Raw genomic sequence first — 27,354 nt, 5'->3', positions numbered from 1 at the left:
TTACTGTTACACAATCTAAATCGAGACGAGCAGATGAATAAAACAGAATTAAAGTTCTTACCTTAATAAAGTGTAATCCAAGCTGCAGAGGTAAGGAACACGATCATTGTATTAGCAAACACAAAATAACATATTTATTAGGTATATGAAGAAAAAAATATCTAGAGATGATTACAAGCGTTGTTTACTGTCCATTGCATAACGCGAGAAGTGAGTCATACAAGGAGAGAATGTTTCTCCTTGTTTTTTGGATAAAGTCCAATCACAGTTAGCGGGTGTGAGGGGGGAGTCGCACAGCCTCATCGCTATCGTTATGAATTGCTCCACAATCTCCCACTCGATGAGCTGTTCTGTCCAAAGTAAGCCCGATTCCTTTCAATAGAAATTCCAGCTGTTGTCCGGGCAAAGGTTTCGTGAACATGTCTGCATACATCATTTTACTGTTGCAGTCTATTAATTTAACAATCCCTTGATTTTGTAGATCACATACGTAATGATATTTCACATCGATGTGTTTGGTGTAACTGCTTCCTTTCTCTTTTCGGGAGAGATTTATGCATGATATATTATCCTCGAATACGATGTTAGCTTCCTGTTGAGCGAAACCTAAATCTCCCATCAGTTGTCTAATCCATTGTAGCTCCTGCAGTGTTAAGGCTAGAGCGATGTATTCGGCTTCTGTCGAAGATAGGGCGACACAATTTTGTTTCTTGCTTCCCCATGATACCGTACTGTTTCCTATTTGAAATATATATCCGGATGTGGATTTTCTGTCAGAGGTATCTCCTGCCCAATCAGCGTCACTGTAAGCTTGGATGACTGGTGCACCATTGGATTTTAGATGTAATTTGTAATTAATTGTAGCTCTCAAATATCGTATGATTTTAATGATACCGTTCCAGTCCGATGTTGATGGATTTTCTACTTTTCTGCTAAGTATTCCAACAGAATTTGCTATGTCAGGTCTTGATACTGTTTCTAAATATAAAAGTGCTCCCACTGCTTCCCTATACTTCCGATTATCGGGAAAAATGTCATCCTGGTTGTTTTGGTTCTTCGCAAAATTCGTAGTCATGGGTGTATAGCTTAGTTTCTTTGGTGACTCTCAGTCGAATTTTTCGATCATACTATTAATCTTGTTAGCTTGATGAAGTTTAAAGCTTCCGTCTTTTTCTCTTTCGATTTCAATTCCTAGATATATAGACACTTCTCCAAGATTTCGAATGTCGAAATATTCTTTGAGAATTTGTTCAACTTCTTGAATTGATTCACACTTGTCGCTCGCGACTAATATTGTCATCATGTAAACGATTATGTAAGTTCTTGCGTTTTTCTCGATTAGTGTGAAGGAACATGGATCAGCCTTTCCTTGAACGTATCCTTGTTTTCGCAGGATTTCAGCTATCTTGTGATTCCAGTTTCTGGCTGCCTGTTTTAGTCCGTAGATACTTTTATTCAGTTTACAGACTTTATTTGCTTCTGAAGCAGAGATGTAGCCTTCCGGTTGCTTCATATATATATCTTCTTTCAGATCTCCATATAGAAAAGCTGTTTTTACATCGAAGTGATTTACGTGCATTTTCCTTTGAGCTGCTATTGCCAAAATAGTCCTTATTGTTGTATATTTTACGACTGGTGCGAATGTTTCGTCGTAGTCGTGCCCAAATTTTTGGCAATATCCTTTAGCTACTAAACGAGCTTTATATCTGATAATATTTCCTGAAGCGTCGGATTTTGTTTTAAATGTCCATTTGTTTCCAATTGCTTTCTTTCCTTTTGGAAGATCGACTAGTTCCCATGTTTTGTTCCTCTTCAGTGCTTCCATTTTTTCTTTCGTAGCTTTTAACCACAGTTCGTTTTCTTTGGTAGGAAAAATTTGAAGTTCTTCCCAGTCTTTAGGAACTTTGATTTCTTCGTTCTTAGCCATGTATGAGAATCTGTTTGGTGGGATTCCTTTAGTCGTTCTGTGGGATCTTCTCGGTAATGGGGGAATTTCTTCTGTTTCAATTACTTCCTCTGTAATATCATTTGGACGTGGTTCTGTAAATTTATTTTCTTTAAAAGGCCATTCTATTTCCTCATGCTGATCATTTAATTGGCAAGGCATTTATTCTTTTTTGTTTTCATCGAATATTACGCTTCTTCTGATCACGACGTTGTTTGCATGTGGCATGTAAATTCTATATCCTTTAGTACGGTCAGTATATCCAACAAAAATTCCTTTTTCTGCTCTTTCGTCTAGTTTGCTTCTTTTCTGCTTTGGAACTCGACAATAAGCTGTGCTGCCGAAAACTCTGATATGGCTTAGGTTCGGCTTCTTATTATTCCATAGTTCATACGGTGTTTTTTCAACTGATCTTAATGGTAGCCTGTTTTGTAGATAGGTGGCTGTCATTACGGCTTCACCCCAAAATTCTCTTTTGAGTCCTGAATCGAGTAGCAGGCATCTTGTCATTTCCATTAAGTATCGATTTTTTCTTTCTGCTCTACCGTTCTGTTGCGGTGAATATGCTACGGAGGTTTGATGTTCGATTCCCTCTTCCTTTAGATAGTCTTCAATCTCTTTGCTTGTATATTCTCCTCCGTTGTCTGTTCTTAAAACTTTTGGCTTCTTTCCAAATTTGTTCTTCGTCATGGTTACAAATTGTTTTAACTTGGAAATAGCTTCATCTTTTGTAGCTAGCAGATAGATCGTTGTGTATCTCGAATGATCGTCGATAAATGTTATGAAGTATTTCTTTCCTCCTAGTGATGTTGTACCGATTGGTCCACAGATATCGGAATGTATCAAGTCTAGAACTGATTTTGCTCTATAGTTGTTTAGCTTGGGATACGGCAATTCAGTCATTTTTCCTCTGATACAGCATTCGCATTCTTTTTCCTTTTTGGCTTCTCCGTCAATTCTTATTCCGGTTGCCAGATCATCATTCTTTAGCCTCTTGATTGCTTCATAATTTCTATGTCCTAGCCTTCTATGCCAAAGATCTATACTATTTTCTCTTCTTTCTGCGGCTGCAATTTTGGCTGTTTTTCTTTGCGATTCAACTACGGTATATAAATTTCCTTCTGCTTTAGCAATTCCTATGGTTTTATTTTTCTTCTTTATTCCGCAAATATCTTCTTCAAATTCAACTGTGAATCCTTTCTTTGTAATTTTTCGTACGGATATCAATCCTCCTTCTAGGTCAGGAACGTACAGAACATCTATGAGTCTCACTTCTATTTCGTTATCTTCGTCGTCTGTACAGTATAAGTATCCTTCTCCTATACCTTCGGACTTCATCTGCGTGCCGCTAGCAATTGTTATCTGCTCAGTTTTGCTTCTATCCAATTTGGTGAAAAAGTTTATGTTATCGGGCATATGACAAGTAGCACCTGAGTCTACTGACCAGTTTGAGTTTTGAGATTTTCTTTCTCTGGTGACTTCGAACGTGTAATTCTCAGTCTTCTCATGATTCTTATTTTCGTTTTCATCTTCATGTGTATCCTCGTTTACAGCAACTTTCGTTTTCTGTTTATTTCCATAATTTCCTTTACTCGTTTGCTTTTCATTCTTGAAAAATGAGTTACTTTCGTTTTTATCTTTTTCTTTGTGGTTATTTAAGAATCTGCACTCTTTTTCTAAGTGTCCTATTTTTTTGCAATAATTGCATCTTCGTTGATTTAAATGCTTGAATTTTGTGTTAAAATTCGTTTTGAAGGCAGTCGTTTCTTCTGCTCGCGTGACTTCTTTTCTTCTCAGGCATTCGTCGATGAGTTTCGTTTTTACGTATTCCAGCGTTAGTTCTTCTTCTGGGCGTGCTTCTAAAGCTGTAATGAGATTTTCGTAGCTTTTTGGTAAGCCGCTTAGTAAGAGCGCTGCAATGTGACTGTCCTTTATTTCTTCACCGATTCCTCGCAGTTCGTCTACGATTTCGAACATTTTGTTGACGTGTTCTTCGAGTTTGTATTCGTTTTCTGCTTTTAACGTATACAACTTTCTCAGAAGGTAAAGTTTACTGGAAAGATTCTTTCTTTCATGTATTTTCTTTAATTCATTCCATATTTCTTTGGCTGTCGTTTTATTTCTTATGTGTATGATTTGGTTGTCTTCTACGAGTAAACTAATGGTAGCTTGTGCTTGTTCATCTCGTTTTCTCCATTCGACGTTTATTTCTTTTGGTGTATCATCTACTATTAAATCCCATAAATTTTCCTTTTTCAGGATCATTTCAAGTTTGTATTTCCATACTTGATAGTTGTTATTGTTTAGTTTCATGATCGAATATTTATTTTCGCAGCTAGTAGCCCTTTCTGCTTCTGTATTTCGAATGCGCAGTACGCAACTATGCAGTTTTGTTTCGCTTTTGAAGACAGGCTTGGCTTTTCCTTTTTCGGATTATCCAGCGATAATTTATGGTAAAGTATCTTTTCTGTTTTTTATTCTTAATGGCTTATATCGATATATTTTATGCGTTTAGTTGAAGTAAACATATTTTCAGTCTCATAATCTTTTGTTGAAGGTATTCGTGGTTCATTTCTGATTACTGTTGCAACTTCGCTAAATCGAGACAAGCAGATGAATAAAACAGAATTAAAGTTCTTACTTTAATAAAGTGTAATCCAAGCTGCAGAGGTAAGGAACACGATCATTGTATTAGCAAACAAAAAATAACGCATTTATTAGGTATATGAAGAAAAAAATATCCAGAGATGATTACAAGCGTTGTTTACTGTCCATTGCATAACGCGAGAAGTGAGTCATACAAGGAGAGAATGTTTCTCCTTGTTTTTTGGATCAAGTCCAATCACAGTTAGCGAGGGTGAGGGGGGGGGGGTTGTACAGCCTCATCGCCTCCGTTATGAATTGCTCCACAATAAATAACTACTTATTTATACGCTCATGGGAGAAAATTTCCTTAATTTCACTTCTGGTTATGTTCAGTAATGACTATTCCTACGAAAAAATATAATTTTCATCTCTCATGCGTAAAGGATCAAAATGCCCTTATAAAAAATTGAGTTTCAAGTGCGAGAGCTTTATAATTTTTACGCTATCAAATACTAAAATTGGTAAAAAAAATGTTTGTATCCTAACATAGATTAATATAAACTGGGCGAAAATTTTAATAAATAGTATATGCAACTTGTTACTTCAGTCAATAAATTTCTAGGAAAATATATTTCATCAATGACTATGCGATAATCATAAGATCTTCGCCATTGTTTCTTAATTATCTAAATAACATAGGATGAACTTTGTCATTAAAACAGAACACTGATTCTGTAAGAAAATGCTGAAATATTTCTGTCATTACTTATGAAAAGAAAAAAAAGTAAAAATATTTAGATTGAAAAAACTTATAAAAATGAGTAACGTTTACTATACAGGGAACAGTAAACGTTGGCAATCGGACCACCTTTCTGCGTGCTTTTTGAATAGACATCGCCTCACGTTTGAGAGTTTGCGAAGACGGTTTGCGGTGAGAGAATTACACAGCTATACATTGTTAACCCTTCGTTGCATCGTGTCCACTCTAGTAGACAAAAGTTTAAATTTGTTTATTCTTCTGTAAATTCCTTAGCAGATTCTTTTCTGTGTTTATTCATTCTATATTATTAGAACTTTCAACTGTCGATCATAGATGGTTGTATAGCATCACTAAGTAAAGCACTGCTATTTGGAAAATGGTTGCTACTTCTGTTTCCAAGTTAGTACAGTTTCTCATAGTAAACGTTACATAATATTGCTTACATTTTCTTATACTGCCATTTTTTATTCATAAATAGTCATTTTAGACATTTTATTTTAAATGTCACTTTGAGAAAGTTGGGGAGTGGGTAGATAAAGATCTACCGAAAAGAGTGAATTGAAACCCAAATGTACTGCTTATCAAGCCAAAACACAACGGGGAATGTTTATGTTTGGCAAGGAATTTCTAGAACATTTGGCATTTAAATCCAATAGGTACAAGTTACAAAATCCTAGCAAAATGAATTCAATCACAATCGACGAAATGAAGGTATTTTGGGGGATTGCATGTACATGTCAGTTATAGATTTACCATTTAAAAGATGGTAATGATCACTACAAACAAGGCAGGAAATGATTTCAAGTGCAATGACCGTAAATCGTTGGGAAGAGATTTGCATGCATCTACGTATACGCATGCTGTCCACTGTAGTGAAGAAACTGTAGTAATTATTTAAAACGAAATTTGAATAAAAAAATTTTTATTATTACTAACGTTATTTTAAGTAGAAAAATACAAACATTTTCGTTTAACTTCTCTAGATTATTTGTATGCAACAAAGGGTTAATTTAGAATAGAGAGCGATTTAAACTTTTTCATTAATAACGTAACTCGAATTATTTAAAAAATTAAATTTGCGTTCTCAAAGATGATAGGACATAAAAATCTAGCTACACGCCTCGCCTACAAACTGAAATACACAAGTTCTGTTGAGCATTTGTAAAAGTCAAACCTAAAATTGTTTTAGATATGTCAGTTAAATTTTGTACGACATACGGAAGACTTACTTTAACACAAAAACATGACGCAATCAGCACCTTGCGATCGCATCTTCGCGATATAAAGAACCACGATATTTAAACCAATTATCAACAAAAGAGTCATCTGTGAAAAATAGCTATGTATGTAGTTTCGGTTTTGTATTCTATGCTCAATTTGTTCTGAGTTCCCGAATTTGTGATTACGATTTGTGTACATTTGTTGCATCTTTTTTATTGTTCTAGCAGTACCACCTCATGGCAAATTGCATTTGTTATCGCCACGCCGTAGGCTTTCTGATTGTACCAGCTGAATAGCACCTTATTTTCTCCCTATTCTATTAAATCTGACTTTAATAATAAATTAGCTAAAAAATAATAATTTATTCTTCTTCTTCTTATTATTATTATTATAACTTACCAAGTTTCTTTTTCAAATTTATTTAGCAACTTTTAAAGAGTAGCACACTGTGCACAAGTACCCTAGTATCTAAATACTGTAGTGGTAACGATAGTGACAATGATTGGGACGTGCTAAACACAGAAGTATGTTCCTCTTGACCGATAATAAAAATGTCGTCTTACTCTTTAATTAGTTCTCTTTCCCTTTTTACTGCCTTAACTGCTGCAAATTGAAAAAAAAAAAATCCGTAGATGACAAGTAGACTATGAGCTGTTTTTCCTCAAAAAATAATTAACCCAAAGGAGCAATTTGCCCAGAAGGGTTATTAATTTCGTTTTGATATTAAACAATAAAGAATCTGCATGAATGAATGCACGTTTCTCGCACTAGGAAAAACAATGGTACCCAGAGACATGAAATTTTGAATAACGTAGTCCTCCACTCGAATATGGGCATCCCAAAACCCCAATTTGGAATTTGTTTTATTAACTCTTTTGTATTTTGTAAACTTTTCATGAATATTTGGTTAACAAACTCAACGATTTCAAGGCGAGCAATGGCATCACTCTACGAAAAAAATGATCTCCAGCGCGCGAGACTGTGTATCGGATTTGCTCTTTTAAATTATTTTGTGATGTTATTATATTTTGTGATAATGTACTGCTTATCAAGCCAAAACACCACGGGAAATGTTTATGTTTGGCAAGGAATTTCTAGAACATTTGACATTTAAATCCAATAGGTACAAGTTACAAAATCATAGCAAAATGAATTCAATCACAATCGACGAAATGAAGGTATTTTGGGGGATCTGCATGTACATGCCAGTTGTAGATTTACCATTTAAAAGATGGTAATGATCACTGCAAACAAGGCAGGAAATGGTTTCAAGTGCAATGACCGTAAATCGTTGGGATTGAATTTTATGGTTTAAGTGCGAAGAACATAATATGTAACAAATAAAGGTAACAAACAAATCGTTACAAAAACGCTGCTTTAGGCGTAATATAGCTCAGAGCTTTCATATTTTTTTAAAACTAACTCCATTATATAAGCTTTTATTTATTTTTTATCTTTAATTAGAAACAAAACCTATATTATGTGCTGTTGATATAGTCGAGAATACAATATCTGCTCAGAAATAACTACTTCGAAATTCTCATGTTAAAGCTCAGGCTGTAATCTCTTAACTATTGATTTATTGTTATATTTATTAACAATTGCTATTGCAAGGCTTTAGAAATAAAGTACGGTGTACTTTATAAATGAAGTATGCGAAGAAGAGCAGGAGTCAGAAGGAATATCCTGTTAACATTGTTCGCACATGGAATATTTGTATTGAAAGTATAGTAATTTCACCCAAGTAGCCGTGAAGTGCCATTTACACTTCAAAAGCCGTAAACAGGGTTCTTATCATAAAACACGGTTCAAGAAAATTACTTCAAAATGTAAATAAATCAACACAGGAACTAAATACTTACAAAGTTTCTTTAGAACATCTCAGCTATTTTAATTTACCTTCAAAACGAGAGTTCAAAATTAGTATTACCGAGCCAGTCGGTTCTAAAGACAAAGTGCAACACGCCATAAAAAATATGTAAAATCAAGTATGCTATGTAAATGTGCACTTGAGCGGTACCGAATGGCCAAATCGCGGTCACACCATCTAGTGCCATCGAGCGACATTTTCGGACGCCCTTCATTTACTATGCGATTTCTTATTCCTCTTCGTGAGATAAATACAGTCAAAAGTTTTTAATCCGGACATCCATAATCCGGAATGATCTATAATCCGGAACTCAAAGCTACAAAGATTCTGCGCATGCATCACCGCATGCGCATGATACGTTTACGCATGCGCGTTTAATGTATAACGGACAGTATAAGCTAAGCTAAAATTATCTAATTATATATTTCAGTTAATGTTGCAAATTTCGTTGTTCCTTAATCTTCTAAATGGATGCGGCTTATTATTTTTTGCAGACAGTTAGAGCAATTTTATAAAAGTAAGCTTGAACTTTCGATTATGTCAAAAAGAATTTACGATTCTGGAGCTACCAAAGGATCTACAAAGCGAAAGCATACTTCGATGTCCATCAAAGAAAAAGTGTAATTGCTGCAAAATATGGATCAAGGCATACATATCCTTTGATTCTCTAATCATTCCGAAACATGTTTATCAATTTAACGCTGCCCTGAGGGGGAGAGAGCGACGCGGCGCGCAGTGAACTGGAAGTTGAACTGTCGGCACTATCCTTATCTTCAGAGCAGATGCTTTTATTTTATTCGGCTTATAATTCCTTACTAAATGTAGTATTTCATCTCGATATACTCCGTCTTTGATATGATTTAAATCAAATTCATCGTCATTATAAATATCACGAATACACATCAAATAGCTTTCTGGTTGCAATTTTCTAATTTCGACTATGCGTAATGTATGCTTTACGCATGCGCGCGTTGAAAGAAATGTTTAATAAAGTAAACAAATAAATATGAAGCTTTTTTTTTTGTGAAATTTTGATACCCTTTAGATCATAATTGCTCTTTATTTCATAAATTACGGTTTCATATTTTTAATTTTATAATTTCTGCATGTCATCTTACCAGATTTAAATTGATGATCTATAATCCGGAAAAACCGATAATCCGGAATCGCTGAAGTCCCGAAGAGTCCGGATTAAAGACGTTAGACTTTATTGATTTGGAGGAATTGTTAACAAATCAAATTAAATTATATGCTGCAGGTTTGGAGTCCCTCTGTGTGAAGTAAATAACTTGATATCTAACTATTAATAGAGAATATTAATAATAGATCTGCATTAGTGTTTTCTTTTCTGCATTGCTAATAACAGCCCTTCGGCATATTTTCTTTAAGACATCCTATTTTCATTTCCTAACGCTAAAGTCGCTCAACATTAGAACTTAAGATCGGACTGGTTGCATGGATGTTTTCAAAGTTATCCCCATGTAATTGAGCCAGTTTTTTTAGATCATCGTCTACTAAGGCATTCCTTCCTTTAGGCGAGTTATCCCCCGAATCGTTGCCATAATCAAATAATCTAAGCCAATAAAATATATGAATAATATTTCAGTATCTACCACTATGTATTTAAAATCTTAATTTTAAAAATTTTCTTTTGATGAAATGCTTTCGGAGATGTGTTACTTAAACGCCTGAATGATTTTCTCCGAAATCACAACGTTCTGATTGATGAACAATTTGGATTTCGAGCAAAACACTGCACCACGCACCAGCTGCTGAGGACAGTGGAGTTCATTCACGAAGGGTTTCGTAACAAAATGCTTACTGGCGCTTTATTTCTTGACATAGCCAAAGCATTTGATAGGACTTGGCATATAGGAATTATTATCAAGCTCATACGACTTGACGTTTCGGCCCATTTAATTCATATAATTAATTCGTACCTCACTAATAGATCTTTTTCTGTACGAGTTAATTCTTTCATTTCGGCACCCCGTCCTATACTAAGCGGCGTCCCCCAAGGGTCACTTTTAGGCCCAATTTTGTTCAACATTTTCATAAATGACATACCAAAATCACCTAGTATCACTCTTGCACTTTATGCAGATGATACGGCCATCCTAGCTCAACACAAACGCCTTGAAAACTTGGTCCAAATCATTCAGAGATATCTCTCTAGCCTTGAGCACTGGCTCATCACTTGGAAAACAAAAATTAATGTTTCTAAATGTGATGCTATGATATTCAAACGTAGCCCCCTCCCATACCCTTCCATTAATATTAAATTCTTTGATGACTATGTTCCCTGGTCAAACTCTTACAAGTACCTAGGAGTTGTACTTGATTCAAAATTAACCTGGCGCCTTCACATTGAAAATGTTCTCAACAAAGCAAAAGGTGCCAGAGCCCAACTTTACCCATTTTTAGCTCTGAAGAGCAATCTGTCAATTAAAAACAAAATCCTTCTCTATACATCCATTATAAGACCTGTCTTTATGTATGCATGTACAATCTGGGGTACTGCTGCAAAAACTCATGTGAAAAAACTTCAATCTTTTGAAAGTAAAACCTTACGTATGGCCCTAAATGCAGCCTGGTACGTCCGTACAGATGTGATTCATTCGGACCTTAACATTAAACCTGTGGATTACCTTATCAAAAACATAGTCAAAATTTATTCCTTAAAATTGAACAGGTTGATAACCGAGCACTTCAACAGATGCCAGCATACAATCCTGCTATTCGCAGCTCACAGAAGAGACCGAGAGCCGTGATTGGCCGAGAGTTCGGCATCTACCCACCATCCAAAAGGGCAAGACACGCCCTCTCAACATCAGTTCCAGCTCCCGCGCCAGGAAGGAAGGACGTCTCTTCAGCGAGCTGCCATATAATTGCCTTATCACCATCACTACCTGCATTCAAGACCTTCTAGCAAAGTTATCAATCTGTTCGCATAGAATCACATCTCCCGCAGATTTTTAAAATCTGCCTATGAATATTTTCAACGCGTTCACATTTTATTATTTGCACTATCCTACACAAGCCACATGCCAATGAGCCTATTAATCGTAAACTCTTTCCTTTCCGCTTTTTGCTTTAGTGTTTGTATTGTGTATAAAAAATTTATAAAAACCAAAAAAAGTATAAAATATAAAATACAAAAAAATTATAAAACCTAAAAACTTATAAAAAATATTATGATACTTAAGTTTTTTATTTCTCATCTCTATCCCTAAACTTTCTCGAGCCAGTGGCTCCCTCTTGTGTGCATCAAGTAAATCACTTATGCCAAATTTTTCCTATTTCTGCTCGCTTTTAGTAATTCTGATGTGGAGGTAAATGGTTTTGAACCATAGGCACTCCGAAATTTTCAAATCATTGGCATTGCTTTCGGAGATTTTTAAACTCGTATAAATACCTAAATATATATAAAAGACGCTAAATTTTAAAGATCATGTTCAATATGTTACAAATAAAGCTAACGCTGCTTTCTTGCTCTCTACACATTAATTGGAAGAAACTAAGTTAAACCTCCGTACCAAGAAACATATCTGCCTCTAACTTATTGGCGCAATAATCCTTTATGTAGTTCCAGCCTGTGCTACTGCCCGAAAAATAGACAGACAAAAATTAAATGTTCTTAAAAACAAAATCTTACGTAGCATAGTGAACGCACCCTGGTTCGTGCGAAATTCTCAAATTCACAAAGACTTGGATATCAACTCAATTCATGACCAAATCCTAATTTCTGCACACAACTTCTTTGAAGATATGAGAAATTCTCCCTATGAAGCTATTAAATCGCTTACAGACTATGATCCTATTATTGAGCGCGTAGTGAAAAGACCTCGAACGATTCACCACAATTCTAAGTGGTGGTAGTGTATATATTGTAAAGATATTTTTATTTTACTATTACTCTTCAGTTACTATTCAAGAAAGATGGACTTTGCAAAGTTAGGACTTTATTTTTCATCGATGAATTCTTCGTTTAATTCCTTATTTAACTAAGATTTTTAATTTTACTTTTTATTTTGCTATTTCGTATCGTGTGTTTTAAAATCAAAGTTCGTGGTCAACACCAAGTGCTTACTCTCACTCATTAGCCCTAGTGAGCCACATGACCTCATTTTCGCCTTTTACAGTTTCCTATACATTTAATGACTATATCGCAAGTTTAGATGATTTTCAAGTGTTTCAAAAGACATAGGACTCTTAAATTCCCAGATAGATGTTGCTTTTCTTATGTTCGAACTTTATTTATTTCCAAAAACTACAAAAAACATCCTTTTTCGAACTCTGATTCCTCGACCAATCTTAATGCCGGATGCTTATCACTTGCTTCTGCTCTTCTAGACAGAACCAGAAGCTTAGACTTTCATTTCGCCTCTCGCCGCCATTGATATAATCACCCATGATATGCTATGATATGCAATTTAGCAACACTTATTTTAAGAGTTCTCTCATTTATTCATCTCGCCTTCGGGCGCGATGTATTTTTAAATACACCTCTTAAAGTTTTAACTTTATGGCCTGTGGTATAATGAAAGTATACTAGTAAAAGCTCCTAGTAGCTAAAGCCAGCAGTAAAGATATGATCCAACATCCGGTGATTTTTACTTTCTTGATCCTATCACGTAAAACGCGATTACAAATTGGTGGTTACGCTATGTTAATCTGATAAGTTCATTCTAATGCAGGAGGTTTAAGCCCTATGCTATCGGGCAGCACCATTAGCCGGCCGATCGTTTAACGTGTCCCCGCCGCTGTGCGATCACAATAAAAATGTAAGAATTGGAGGCTCCCCTTCAGTCCACCTGGACACGCATGTTCCCATAGCACAAAAGAATGGGCCCAGTCTGTCCGCAAACGAGGGCAGCCAGCTTCCCTGTGCTTTGCCGTAATCAAATCAACCAGACGAAGCCAATTCTTTCAAAGGACTGCTTTCTTCAAAACTTCTTTATTAATGTCCCTTAGCGCATAAATAAAGATTTGATGAAATAATTACAATATTGCCCTTTAAAAGGAGAAAAGAGAATTTCTTAATTGGATGCCTTCAAGAAAAGTTTCTCTGAATGTAAGATTTCTGTATTTATCTCAACAACCCGAGAATCAATATCTTTTTATTTAAAATAATCTGGCATGCAAATCCAAAACCCTGCATGAAGGAAGCAATTTTGTATGCCTTCCTTTTTCTATTAAACAAGTTGAGATAATTAAGTTTTTATTTATTAAACAATAAGATGATTTACTTATGATGAAAAAGAAGAAAAGGAATAAATCTAGTAAATAATAATCACATTTTATAAATCATAACTATTTCCCGAGAGAAATGCAAATTTTATAATGAAAGGGATTTTATAATGAAAGGGTGGCATAATATACAAAGATTGTGCTTCCTAAAGTAAATATAATTTAAATAGAATATTTAAGAGAGTGTTGCTTGGAAAATTAAATATTTCTTAAAAGTTGTTTCTCTTTCGCTTCATTATTTCGTATGATAAAATTGATTGAAGCCTTCGTTATAAATGTTTATGTAAATGACCTGTAATTAAAGACAGATATGAATTTCTGAAACTCGCGAAATAATAAAATTGTGTGATTTACAAACTGATGGGCAATCAACTCCTGTTCGAATTAGGTTGTATTGTGTTGTCCGACATTTACGTGGTATCGATATTTATTAGTTACGACTAAAATTTTGGGTGTATAAGGACGCTATATGGTACGTATGCAACAAATATAAAGTGATGGAAAATAGTGCCAAGAATAAAAACTGGCTTGACGACTGTGTGTCTGGCAGTGGCCGAGTGGTAAAGACCGTCAAATACCGGTTAATGTCACAAGATTTTGAATCCAGGGTAAAGTAATGTCTGCGTGGGGTTGATCTTCGTGTTTTATTTTTGTTTCATTTGCAACGTGAATACGAGCCAAACATTCTCAGAACTTCCTTCACGAAGATATCCTTCCCTGAAAGTCTTTACCCAATTTATAGCTAATACTGGAGGCGTGTAAGTAGAAGCAACACGCGCAGAATGGCTACTAATAATTGAGAAAATTTTCAGAGAATTCGAAAGTTTTAACTTGAAAACAAAATGCACCGCTAATAATACAGCTTTTTCTTTCATTAGCGAATAAAATGTTTCAGAAGGGTAAGTTATTATGTTTTGCCGTATGGTACATTACCTTCATTGGATAAAGGTTTCGAAAATACTGGTATTGAAAGTGATGTTGAGAAGTAAATTTTGGGTAATTATTTATGCACGCTTCTAGCTTCATTTGATGGTCTAGGGAGTTTGGATCCTGTTGACGATTTTTGGCATTATTAATAATTATTTCAATAATAATTGATATCTAATAATTGAAATGCCGAAATTTGCCTCCAAGTTAAATAGAGAAAATCCTATTAAATATACCAGTTTCTATTTGGGGAAACTAAATAATAATCTCTACTATTATTAACTGGGTTTGATTGATAAATCATTCCGTTTAGCTTTATATCAGTTCCAGATTAAAATGTAGCTCGATATTATACCTGGCTTAACTTCATTTTTCCTTAAAGCTTCCAAACTCTCAAAATATTCATTGTTTGTCAATTGAAAAGCTGTGCTGGTTTATCATTTCTTTCAAATTTAAATTAATTGAATTGTCGTTACTCATGTTACAAATCAAATTTCCGAAATTCAACGCGAGTGAATTTGGCAGCCAAAAGCATTCTTAATAAAACATAATATAAAGCAAAATAATAAGACAACTTAGTTACCAAAACCACCGCTTTACTTCAAAATAAAGCAGTTTCATTAAAAATAGATAACGAATAAGCGAAAATTTACAGATGCTAACAATGCCAATGATTTGAAAATTACGGAGTTCCTATGGTTCAAAACCATTTACCTCCTCATCAGATTTACTAAAAGCGAGCAGAAATGGGAAAAAATTTTGCATAAGTGAATTACTTGATGCACACTAGAGGGAGCCACTGGCTCAAGAAAGTTTAGGGATAGAGATGAGAAAATAAAAACTTAAGTATCATAATATTTTTTATAAGTTTTTAGGTTTTAAAATTTTTTTGTATTTAATATTTTATACTTTTTTTGGTTTTTATAAAATTTTATACACAATACAACACTAAAGCAGAAAGCGGAGAGGAAAGAGTTTAAGATTAATAGGCTCATTGGCATGCGGCTTGTGTAGGATAGTGCAAATAATAAATATGAACGCGTTGAAAATATTCATAGGCAGATTTTAAAAATCTGCGGGAGATGTGATTCTATGCGAACAGATTGATAACTTTGCTAGAAGATCTTGATTGCAGATAGTGATGATGATAAAGCAATTATATGGCAGCTCGCTGAAGAGACTTCCTTCCTTCATGGCGCGGAGACTGGAACTGAGGTAGAGATTTCCTTTCCTTTTCCCACTATTGCCGTGTGTAGCTTGCTGATAGCAAGCTGTATACCGGCTGTCATGAATTAAAAAGTACATTGCAGGTATAGCAAATGCTTGAGTGTGTCCGGAGGACAGGATGCAAAATGAAAGAAGGTGTGACTACTTTGTCACGTGAGCGAGGTAGAGATGCTTAAATGCTAATTGCTTATGCTTATATTAGCCCAGTTGGGCTTTAATAAGCTATATTGATCTAATCCCCTAAGGACAATCAGAATGTCAACTATCAGCTAGTTCCCAGCCAGGAAATCGGAGCGGGTAAGGAAAAGAGGGCCCGTCGGCCATAGTGACAAAGTCCAATCATCAAAGTAACTTAACTCTTACCCCTGAGACAAGAGTAATAATCACGTGTATGGAGCTATGAAGATGCAAAAGAAATGAAAATACATGAAATGTGCATAGGATACAGTGTTGAACATGTAATAAACAAATGAAAGTGAAGTAATGTACGCATAAAAATGTGTTATTTACATATTTGAAAACGAGTGGGCTAAGTGACAAAATTGTGATCCCTCATTCTGTGAGCCGTAAAAGGCCTGATATTGTAGTCCTCAGGAATGCAGACATAGTTCAGTACAGCATTAAAGTTTCCTTTACTGCAATTCAAGCCTTTGTCAAAGAACTTGCTGCTAAGTTTTTGCAGATATTTGTCAATATATTCAACTTGTAAATCATCGTGCAGGAGTTTGTTACGGATGTAAAAATGCGCTCCTGTCATGGTGCGTAAGATTGTGTTTTGAGTCACCTGCAATTTGTTGATATCTGAGCTCGTAGCAGTCGCCCAGACAGGGGACGCATAACACATAATTGGTCTTAAAATGGAAATATAAATCTGTCTTTTCCTTCTCAGATCTAACTGCCAGCTGCGCCCTAGCAGTACTTGTAATTGTTGAGCAATTCCTCTGGTCTTGTTTGCAATGTAATTGACATGCGTACTCCACGTGAGTCTTCAAGTAAACACCTAAATACTTGGCCTTGTTTACCATCGGGACACGTTGGCCGAATAGGTAAAGTGGCTGAACTGAGACCAGTATTTTCTTCCTTCTAACAAGAAGTAGCTGTGATTTAGTCGCATTGATGGAAATCTTCCACCTGGAGCACCACTCCTCAATGTCCATAATTATATCCTGCATAACAGAAATTGCCCTGTTAGGCTGAATAGATCTGACCGCTACAGCGGTGTCATCCGCATAGCAGGCCAGCAATGTATTTCTGTTGAGTTTATCCCGCGGGAAATCAGCCGCATAGAAAAGATAGAGTACTGGGCCAAGACAGGACCCCTGGGGGACGCCTGCAGCGATAGTTTTGTATCCAGAATGACTTTGCTTGCAGCTAACTGTAAAGTAACGATTTGCAATATAAGATCTGGTGAGTAAGATCAGTTCTCTAGGCAAATTCATCATTATCAATTTATATATTAAGCCCTCATGCCAGACACGGTCAAATGCTTTGGCCACGTCCAGCATGAACACTGCAGTACAACTCTTATGATGCAGAGCAGAGCCGATAAATTCCACAAGCCTAATCAGTTGTTTAGATGTGCAAAATTCGCTCCTAAATCCATACTGATTTTCCGGAAGTACCTGTAAATAAGGCTGGAATTTCCTTAAAATTATTCGTTCAAAGATCTTGCCTATATTAGAGAGCAAGCTTATGGGCCTGTGATTTTCCGCCTTAGTGATGTCTTTTGCAGGCTTCGGTAGTAGGAAAACTTTTGCGTACTTCCAGCAGTCCGGGAAGTAGCATAACGTAATGCATATATTAAAAATGCTGGAAAGTCTTGTGATTCCACCGCGCGGGAGGTTCCTGATCATTAAATTTGTAACTCCATCAATACCTGGGGCTTTCTTGGGGTTCAATTTGGAGATAATATCCGTAACTTCTCTTGGATTAGTTAAACCATCGGCATTTAGAGCCGTGGGAGCACCTAGCCATTCTTCTACTTTCATTCTGACTTGGGTCTCAAAGTGAATATTACGAGGTGTCTGATTGGGAGAAAACTGCTTTTCAAGATGTGAAGCAAAAATCTGACATTTGTCAGTATCTGAATAAGCAGTGACGCCGTTGTCAATAATTGGCCTATCACACTGATGCGTCCTCTTTAACATTTTTGTAAACTGCCAGAAGGCATCACTGTCTAAGTTTAACTCCTCCATTTTAACATTCCAAGCCTCACACTTTAATTTATGCATTTCAAGCTTAATATGCTTACTGATCCTATTTAACTCCGTTTTAATAATTGGGTCCCAGGTGATATTATACCTCCTTCGCAGCCTGTTTCTTTCGGCTATGAGAGATTTGACGTACCTTGTAATCTTAGCGATTTTACAAGACCTTTGAGTAACCTTGGTGGCCTCATAGTAAGAGTCATTAAGACATGTAGTAAACTTATCAATCTCCTTGTCAATATCAGAAGGGCTTTTCATAGCACCTAATTTAGGGAGCCTCACTTTCACAACATTGTGGTACATTCTCCAGTCGGTATGGGTCTTAACATTCGTATAATTAATACTGGTGACCCCTAGTGTAGCAATCACAGGAGTATGATCAGAGCTTAAGTCGTCTCGAACCTCCAGCACCATATTAATTCCTGTATTAGTCAAGATGATATCTAGAATATCAGGAGTGTACCTGATGTTGCTGGGCCTGAACGTCGGTACGTCAGGCGCAAATATACCAACTGGGTGGTTACTGATATACTCTCTCAGTACTTTACCATTGTGATTAGTGCTACGGCAGCCCCAATCTTTATGCTTACTATTGAGGTCGCCACCAACAATCATTATTGAAGAATCCGGAATAATATTTTGTAACATTTCCTCAGTTAGCCTATTAGTAGGGGGTTGTAGATTGCCGCAAATAAGGTATCTCCAATCTTAGGCAAGCTAATAGAGGCAATCACAATTTCATAGCCCTTGTCTCTTTCAGTCGAAATTAAACAAGATGAATATTTACAATGAACGTAGATGAGTGCTCCACCTCCTCTGTGATGTAACCTATCACATCGGTAGGTTCTATAATTTTTGATGCTAACTCTGTCTCCTGGGGTGATGTGCGTCTCGGAGATCAGGCAAATATCAATGTCGTTCTCATACATAAAGTCCTCCAACTCATCTTTCTTTCCTCTTATGTTGTTAGCATTCCACACTAACATCTTGATTGGCCTAAAATTATTATCTTTCCTATCCATGATTGGGTTCATTATTGACCGCGTTGAAACTACTAGCATTGGCGCTAGGAGCTAAATTTACTTGTAGAATGCCGGAAGCCTTAATAGCCTCAACAAGGTTTTTAAGCCCTTCAAAAATACTTCTAGCTTCATCTAGAGTATTCATTGTTTGCCCGCCAACAGCGGCGGCATAAGATTTATTGATAATTACTCTATCACTGAAATTCTTCAAAGGCGGATTTTGAGTATTTATTTTGGGAAAATTCGGGCAACCCCTGTAGTTGCTTGTATGATCTAATTGGCAATTTATACACTTAGGTTTATCTTCTCTTGGCTTGGGGCAGTCTTTTGAATAATGATCGCCAGCGCATTTCATGCATTTCGGGTCATGCATACATCCTGCCTGGGCATGATGAAATGCTTGACACCGAAAGCATTGTACCGGCCCTTTCCTTCCTTTGTAAGCTTCTACTTTAACATTCAGCAAACATAATTTAGTTATATTATGTATCCCTCTCGCTTTTTCATTCCTCTTCAAAATAACTAGAAACAGGGGCAGATTAAATTTTTCTCCATTTCTGCGTCTTACTAATTGCGAGACTCGTTCAACTGGGAAACCTCTATCTATCAGTTCATCAGATATCTCTGAGGTTGGCGTGTCGATCGGTAAGCTGCGTATAACAACTTTAACCTTCTTGTTTTCGGGTAAAATAAATGAGTGATATTTCACTCCTTTGGCATTAAGTAATGCAGTTAAACTCTTATGAGTTTCTATACTGTCAACTTTTAGCTCATAGTGGTCTTGAGCTTTCATTATACCTGATTTTAGCTTAATTCCTGCATCTTTAAACATTTCCTTATATTTTGACCAGGAGTATTTACCATCCTGTATAATAATCGGGGGAGCTTTATTGCTCACTTTATTTGGATGTATGAATTTATCCACATCCTGCTCATTATTTTCGGCAGAATTGGTACCAGTTTCATGATCATGAGCATCACCTATTAGCCCAGCCGGGCACGTGACCTCATCTGCAGCACCGATAGGCCGCACCATGCTTTCCGTCTGAGACGTACTCGCAGCCGGCTTTTCGGGGATCTCACTAGATGGCGCCACATTAGCGTGGGCTTTATCCATATTATCCACGTCTGGGGCTGTATCCATATTATCATAAGTTATTTCCGTGGTCGGCTCAGCTGTCGAAACTTCTGACAAAACAGAGGAATCCGTCAGAGTAGACTTTCGAGAGGGTTTTCTTAGTCTTCTAGTAAAATCTCCTTTAGGACCTGAGTCCGTGTCGGAGCTGTCTTCATTCAGTGCTTTATGTTTTTTCGACTGCTCTTCATCTGAGCGCGCAGGGCTGCTGGCTCGTCTGACATTAGTTTTGTTGATTCCAGTTATTGAAGAATCACTGTCATTAACCAGGAGCAGGGATGTTTGGTTTGGGAAGAGAATTAGAAGAACGATCAGCGTTCAGTTCTCTGTCAATGAAAAGTTTGAGGCGTCGAAGGAATTTAAGGTCTCGTGCGTCCTTAGATGAGAGAGATCCATCAGCTTCTTTGATGCATTCTAAGTTGGTAATCTCAGAGGCAATAAAATCAATCATTCGATCCATGGTGGAGCGGATGGCAGAAAATGAAGCAGCGGAGAAAGCAACCAGAGTCTATTGCAATGCCGACCTACTGTTACAGCGGCATGCACTCTGATCAGGTATAATAAAAGAAGAGTTCTAATATCACAAAATCAGGAGCGAGCAGATGCACGTCTTAAAATGTGAGCGAGGTAGAGAGGGCGTGTCTAGCCCTTTTAGATGGTGGGTAGATGCCGAACTCTCGGCCAATCACGGCTCTCGGTCTCTTCTGTGAGCTGCGAATAGCAGGATCGTATGCTGGCATCTGTTGAAGTGCTCGATTATCAATCTGTTCAATTTTAAGGAATAAATTTTGACTATGTTTTTGATAAGGTAATCCACAGGTTTAATGTTAAGGTCCGAATGAATCACATGTGTACGGACGTACCAAGCTGCGTTTAGGGCCATACGTAAGGTTTTACTTTGAAAAGATTGAAGTTTTTTCACATGAGTTTTTGCAGCAGTACCCCAGATTGTACATGCATACATAAAGACAGGTCTTATAATGGATGTATAGAGAAGGATTTGTTTTTAATTGACAGATTGCTCTTTCGAGCTAAAAATGGGTAAAGTTGGGCTCTGGCACCTTTTGCTTTGTTGAGAACATTTTCAATGTGAAGGCGCCAGGTTAATTTTGAATCAAGTACAACTCCTAGGTACTTGTAAGAGTTTGACCAGGGAACATAGTCATCAAAGAATTTAATATTAATGGAAGGGTATGGGAGGGGGCTACGTTTGAATATCATAGCAGCACATTTAGCAACATTAATTTTTGTTTTCCAAGTGATGAGCCAGTGCTCAAGGCTAGAGAGATAACTCTGAATGATTTGGACCAAGTTTTCAAGGCGTTTGTGTTGGGCTAGGATAGCCGTATCATCTGCATAAAGTGCAAGAGTAATACTAGGTGATTTTGGTATGTCATTTATGAAAATGTTGAACAAAATTGGGCCTAAAAGTGACCGTTGGGGGACGCCGCTTAGTATAGGACGGGGTGTTGAAATGAAAGAATTAATTCGTACAGAAAAAGATCGATTAGTGAGGTACGAATTAATTATATGAATTAAATGGGCCGAAACGTCAAGTCGTATGAGCTTGATAATAATTCCTATATTGCAAGTCCTATCAAATGCTTTGGCTATGTCAAGAAATAAAGCGCCAGTAAGCATTTTGTTACGAAACCCTTCGTGAATGAACTCCACTGTCCTCAGCAGCTGGTGCGTGGTGCAGTGTTTTGCTCGAAATCCAAATTGTTCATCAATCAGAACATTGTGATTTCGGAGAAAATCATTCAGGCGTTTAAGTAACACAAACTCGTATATCTTAGATAACGAGGATAGGAGGCTGATAGGTCTATAATTTTGAGGGTTAGAAAGGCTTTGGCCTGGTTTTGGAATAGGCACAATAAGTGCTTGTTTCCAGCTTTGAGGAAAATAGCAATGCTGTATCATAAAATTTATAAGCATTACTAAGTTTTTATACAACAGGAGGATAGGAAAAAAACTGGTGGGCAACAATTTCTTGGATTATATTTTGCTATTAAATTCTCTACTTCTTCGAATCAAAATTTATGTCGAAAAATTCAATTTCATATTCTTCATCCAAAATAAAAACGCATAACTTAAAATTTAATTTTGTCCAGTTTTTCATTCACCAAACAGTGTAAGCTTGCTTCTCTTTCGTTATATATCAATAAATTAATTACATTTCTTACATCTTATGCATATATAACACACATATATATATATATATACATACAGGCTGTGCCGTAAATGTTGCCACAAACTTCTGAGGCAGATATGGCATATTGTAAGGATTAAGAATTGCGTATAAACCCATGCCCAGAAACGGCATTGTACGCCGACGGAAGGTGCTGTACAAGAGAATAAGGATAGTCTCATTCAAGCGGTAGGCACCATACGAAAATCATGGAACGACTTATGCTTGATTTATGGCTTAAGCTTATGCTTATATGCTTTATTTTCCATCTTATGTGTTGTTCACGGATGAGGCCACATTCAATAGGGATGGCGTATTCAATCACCACAATCAGCATTTCTAGGCTCAAGAAAACCCCCACGGTGTGCTGCATCCATGGACCTTATAAGAAATAGACTAACCCAGTGGTCGGGGCGCGCGTCACCGACATGTCGGCAAGAAAGAGTAGGGACGATCTGGTTTACTTTAACACTGAAACCTATGGCGTTTGTATCACATAACTCTTTTTAATTATTAAATGTGATACGTTGTATAGTGATGAGATTATAAAATCCACAGTTTTTTCCACATAGGATTTAATATATCTCATTAAAACACTTTTTACTGCATTTCGCGCATTTTTTTTCACGCGTAATTCTTGTACAAACATCTTTACTTTGGTAAAACGGTAAAAATTCTAAGCACAAAATTTATGAACTTAATTTTGCGTAAAAATAAAGTAAAATTAAATAAGATTGATAGTACGCGATGCTTTGAAATAAATAAGGTAAAATTAAACAAGATCTGATAATTTTTTTTATTTAATGAACATTTTCAGGCAGCGATATTCCAAACTATAATAACATTACAAAACGATCATATTTATTTGATTATATGATCATTAAATTATTAATATTAAAGTAGATTAATTATTTTAATAATTCATAAATTTTGGAGCATAAAATTTTCTGAGCGTAATGAAGGGAAAAAAAAAGATAAAATAAAATCTAGAAGCACTCTTTTTTTAAAGTTTTGTGTGTTACCTATATTTATTGAATATCACGTTCTTCGCCCGTAAACCACATACATTTGAAAACAGCATTTCTTTAGAATTTCCGCACTGGAGATAAAACAGTTATTTTCCGTACACTGCTCGCTTTGAACTCGTTGAGTTTGTTAATCAAAAATTCGTTAAAGTTTTACAAAATATGAAATAGATTAAAACAAATTCGAAATTCGGCCGTCCAGATGCCTATATTCGGGTGGTGGATTACATTATTGAAAATTTGATGGCTCTAGCTACTGTCGTTTGTGTCACAGTGCGAGAAACATACATGTATTCATGCAGATTCTTCATTATTTAATTTCTTTACATAGAAGTACAGGGCGATAATATTTGGTAACAACAATTTGCAAGGAGACACGGACATTTATAGTAAAACAGCTCAAAATGCGGCTTCTAAACTAACAGCCTTTCTAGGCTACTGCTCCTTTGGTCTAATAAATTAAATTAACAGTAAATAAAAAAACTTATGCAGAACTCAAAATAAATTTTAAAAATAATCACTATAAAATACGAGCAAAATTAATTATTACGGTTAAATACAATTTTAATATTAGAATTAAAAATGTTTAAGGAGTCAAAAGTGTTTATCACTACGATGTATTATGAAATATAATTGAAATAAAATTCCTTTATAGAAATTGTGCTATAATACTCATCTATTATTTTAAAAAAGCAGCACAATTTAGAATTTTAAACAAAACTTTCAAGAATTCGTTTTTAAATATTTTAGTATTTTTTTACTTATTTACACCAATAAAAAGCACAAAAATTGCAAGAGAAAATTGCTTGTTTTAAATTTTCTATTAGTTTAGATTTAAAATGGTATTTTCTAAAAGAAGTAGTTACAAATTTCCTTACAGCATAGGAAAAGCTAAAAAAATATCCAGTCCTGAAAGCATGCAATAGTTTTATAATTATTTGGAACTTTAATTATGCTTGATAAATATGCTAAATTTTAAAAAATCAATCTCAATTTCAAAAATAAAAATATGCAGAAATTCTAATTTGTGAAATGAGGCGCTACAACCAGCTTTTTCTTGACAATTATAAACTCTGCAATAGGCAAGCAATGTTAAATTTCTGCATATCGTCCCTACTCCTCCGGATGTGATCAAGGTGACAGCCGGCAACGCCTCAGACGAGAGAGAAAACCCGTTTGGGTTAGTCTATTTCTTATAAGGTCCATGGCTGCATCACGTTTCGCAACAACGCTTCAAAATTAATGCATGTGTGAGTTTAGTCGGCAACTGCTTATTCGGGCAGTAGATTTTACCCTCCAGGTTGAATGCCGCGAATTATCTGATGTTTCTGGAGCAGGTTCTTTCCGGCTTGCTTGACGATGTTCCACCAAACGTGAAGGGTCACATGGGGCTCCAACACAAAGGGAAGACTGCTAATTTTGACTGAATGTTCGTGTCCATTCGAAGAGATCATTCCCGCATCGATGATGATTGGGCGTGGTTGCCTGGTTGAGGCTTGATTTCTTTTTGTGGGGAGCCATCAAAAGTGCCGTGCATCACGATCCTGTTGTGTCTGAAACATGTTTGACTGAACATGTTTGACTTGAATCTTGAAACATGTTCAGGAATACCTCAAGTACCTGTGGTACTACGGAGGTGCTAGCCTAGCTTCTACCTGTACCTGTTGTGCCTGAAATAGGTATCATAAATACTCGCCTGCTCAGCTCCTGGTGAAAGAAACTCCTGGTGTGTTTTGACATATCCGCCAATCTATGTCCATCGGTGTCAGACATGCTTGGCGTCTGATGGTGCAAACTTCGAGCATCTGTTGTACGAGCATCTGTCGTAACATTCAAACTGTCGTACACCATTTGTATTCATGTCTAATAAACTTTTCAAATTAATCACTCTCGTTTCATTTCCCGTTTTCTATCTTTGCTACCATTTACCTCTTAATTTCCGGGCATTACGTTCCTATGCAATTCTTAATCCTTATGATGCGCCCTACCTCCCCCAGAAGTCGCAACATTTACGAAACACCCCGTAAGTATTTTATTGCTGAAGCCTTTATTAATGTACTTCCTCCTCCGCAGAGGCTGGTGAGTTGCGCAGTAGGATCTTTTTACGAAGCCAAACTCCTCATCAATATTCATATTTTTGTTCCGGAGGAAAACATCCATATGTTTAAGCAACATAATTTCGTATAATTTGATAACGAAGATGCTAGTCTGCTAGGTCTGTAATTTTGAGGGTTTGAACGGCACTGGCCAGCTTTAGAATAAGATATATTAACCCTCTGAGCGCCATGGCCGGCTTTATTAGGTCATGAGATTTTTTATCATTTGGTATATATATTAGCTTATAATTTACGATATTTTGCTTTCTTACTCTCTTTAATAATATAAATGTCATCTTAATAAATGTAAGTTAATGTAAACAGAACCTAAAGTAACAAATTAATAAAGTAAATATATAACTAATAAAAGCTCTTTAAATACAGGTCTTCATGACCGATACAAATATACGAACTGCTCAGAGAGTTAAATACTTTTTGTGTGTGCAAGAAATTAAAATACTTTTTGATTTAAAAATTGAGAATAAAACACAAAAATGATGTATCTTGGGAAAAATCCTGCCAATCCATTTGTCAAAATATAAAATAATACTAGTACATGTACTTTTTGTATTTTGCTTTCATTTCTGACGTATACATTCTCATGCATATAGAGGAATATAAAAAAAAATGATATTCGTGTTTTTTTTCATAATAATACAACAATAAAATCCACATTTTCCTCTCTTTAACTACATAAGAAAAGATATTGAATTGAACATAAAAATCTTTATACGCGCTATTTAGGTTAATCGAATTTGCAAACAAAAATGAAAGAAGACGGCAAACACGTTTATGTCTTTCATTTTTTGTTCGGCAGTTAAAATACATCCAACTCTTTTTTTACACAGTAGATACGTTTCTAAGAAAAGCGTGCAAAAATATTCGTGTAAAAAATACATGTGACGTATGGTAAACTTGGGCATATATTTCACAATTTTAAAAAATCGTGTAGGATGAAAACCTCCAAAGATTTTCCCCAAAAACCGTACAAAAAAAAAAGTAATTATAAAAGCCGTATTACATATTTGTACAACAAAAACATTTCGTTTTTATTACAAAAAAAATTTATCCCTTTCAGCGTTACGGCCGGAAAATTCTTTACAGAAGGCTGGCTTCTTTATTCATTACACAGGAACATTTCTGCTAGATTTAATGTATCTGATTTAATGTATATTGGAAGAGGAGAAATCAAAGTACAAAGAGAGAGAGTCATTTTTAAATTAAAATGAAGAAAATACCACTTATTCATGACATTCTGAGAAACTTCCGAAATTTCAGAGCTAAAAATGTAACGCTCGGAAGTGAAAAATCGAGTCCATAGATACGTATAAAAATTTTAATTTAAATTAGGAATAAAAATTTATCGAATTGCTTGTACTTGCTGTTGATTGATCCATATCGCAGTTTGATCAGTGAATTAATTTACGACGATTCGTTGGAACAAAAAGAGCAGTGTCAGAAGTTTGAACTTTCACAGAGTTAGTTCGTTCGTTCGGAGAGTAAGCCTAACAATACTAATTCAGAAGTCAAACAACAAAAATCAGCGTTATGTTTTCAAATTTTCACAGGACTAGTTTCGATGGTTTTTACCGAACCACCATCGTCAGCAGCAAAAGCGCAAATGAACGAGACAAAATACAATGATCAGATAACACAAGAAAGCCTGGACAGAAAATAAGCTAGTGGCACCATCTGTTGATGAAATCAGAACTAAAACATAATTTCTTTAAAGGCCGAAGGCAAAGATGGATTGGAACTAGAACAGAAAAAAAATTTTTGAATGTGAAATGCCTCTAGAAAATCCAGTTCTCCAATGGAAGATGTTTTTTTTTTGAATAATTTGGGGAGCAGAAAAATTCAAAGTGTGATTTTCGGACCAACATTGTTGGGCA

Source organism: Stegodyphus dumicola, chromosome 10 (assembly GCF_044657685.1).
Source record: "Stegodyphus dumicola isolate Sdum_Otavi_A_Nest chromosome 10, ASM4465768v1".
NCBI lineage: Eukaryota > Metazoa > Arthropoda > Arachnida > Araneae > Eresidae > Stegodyphus > Stegodyphus dumicola.
The sequence above is the reverse complement of the archived record's forward strand: the minus strand, read 5'-3'. Positions refer to the sequence as shown.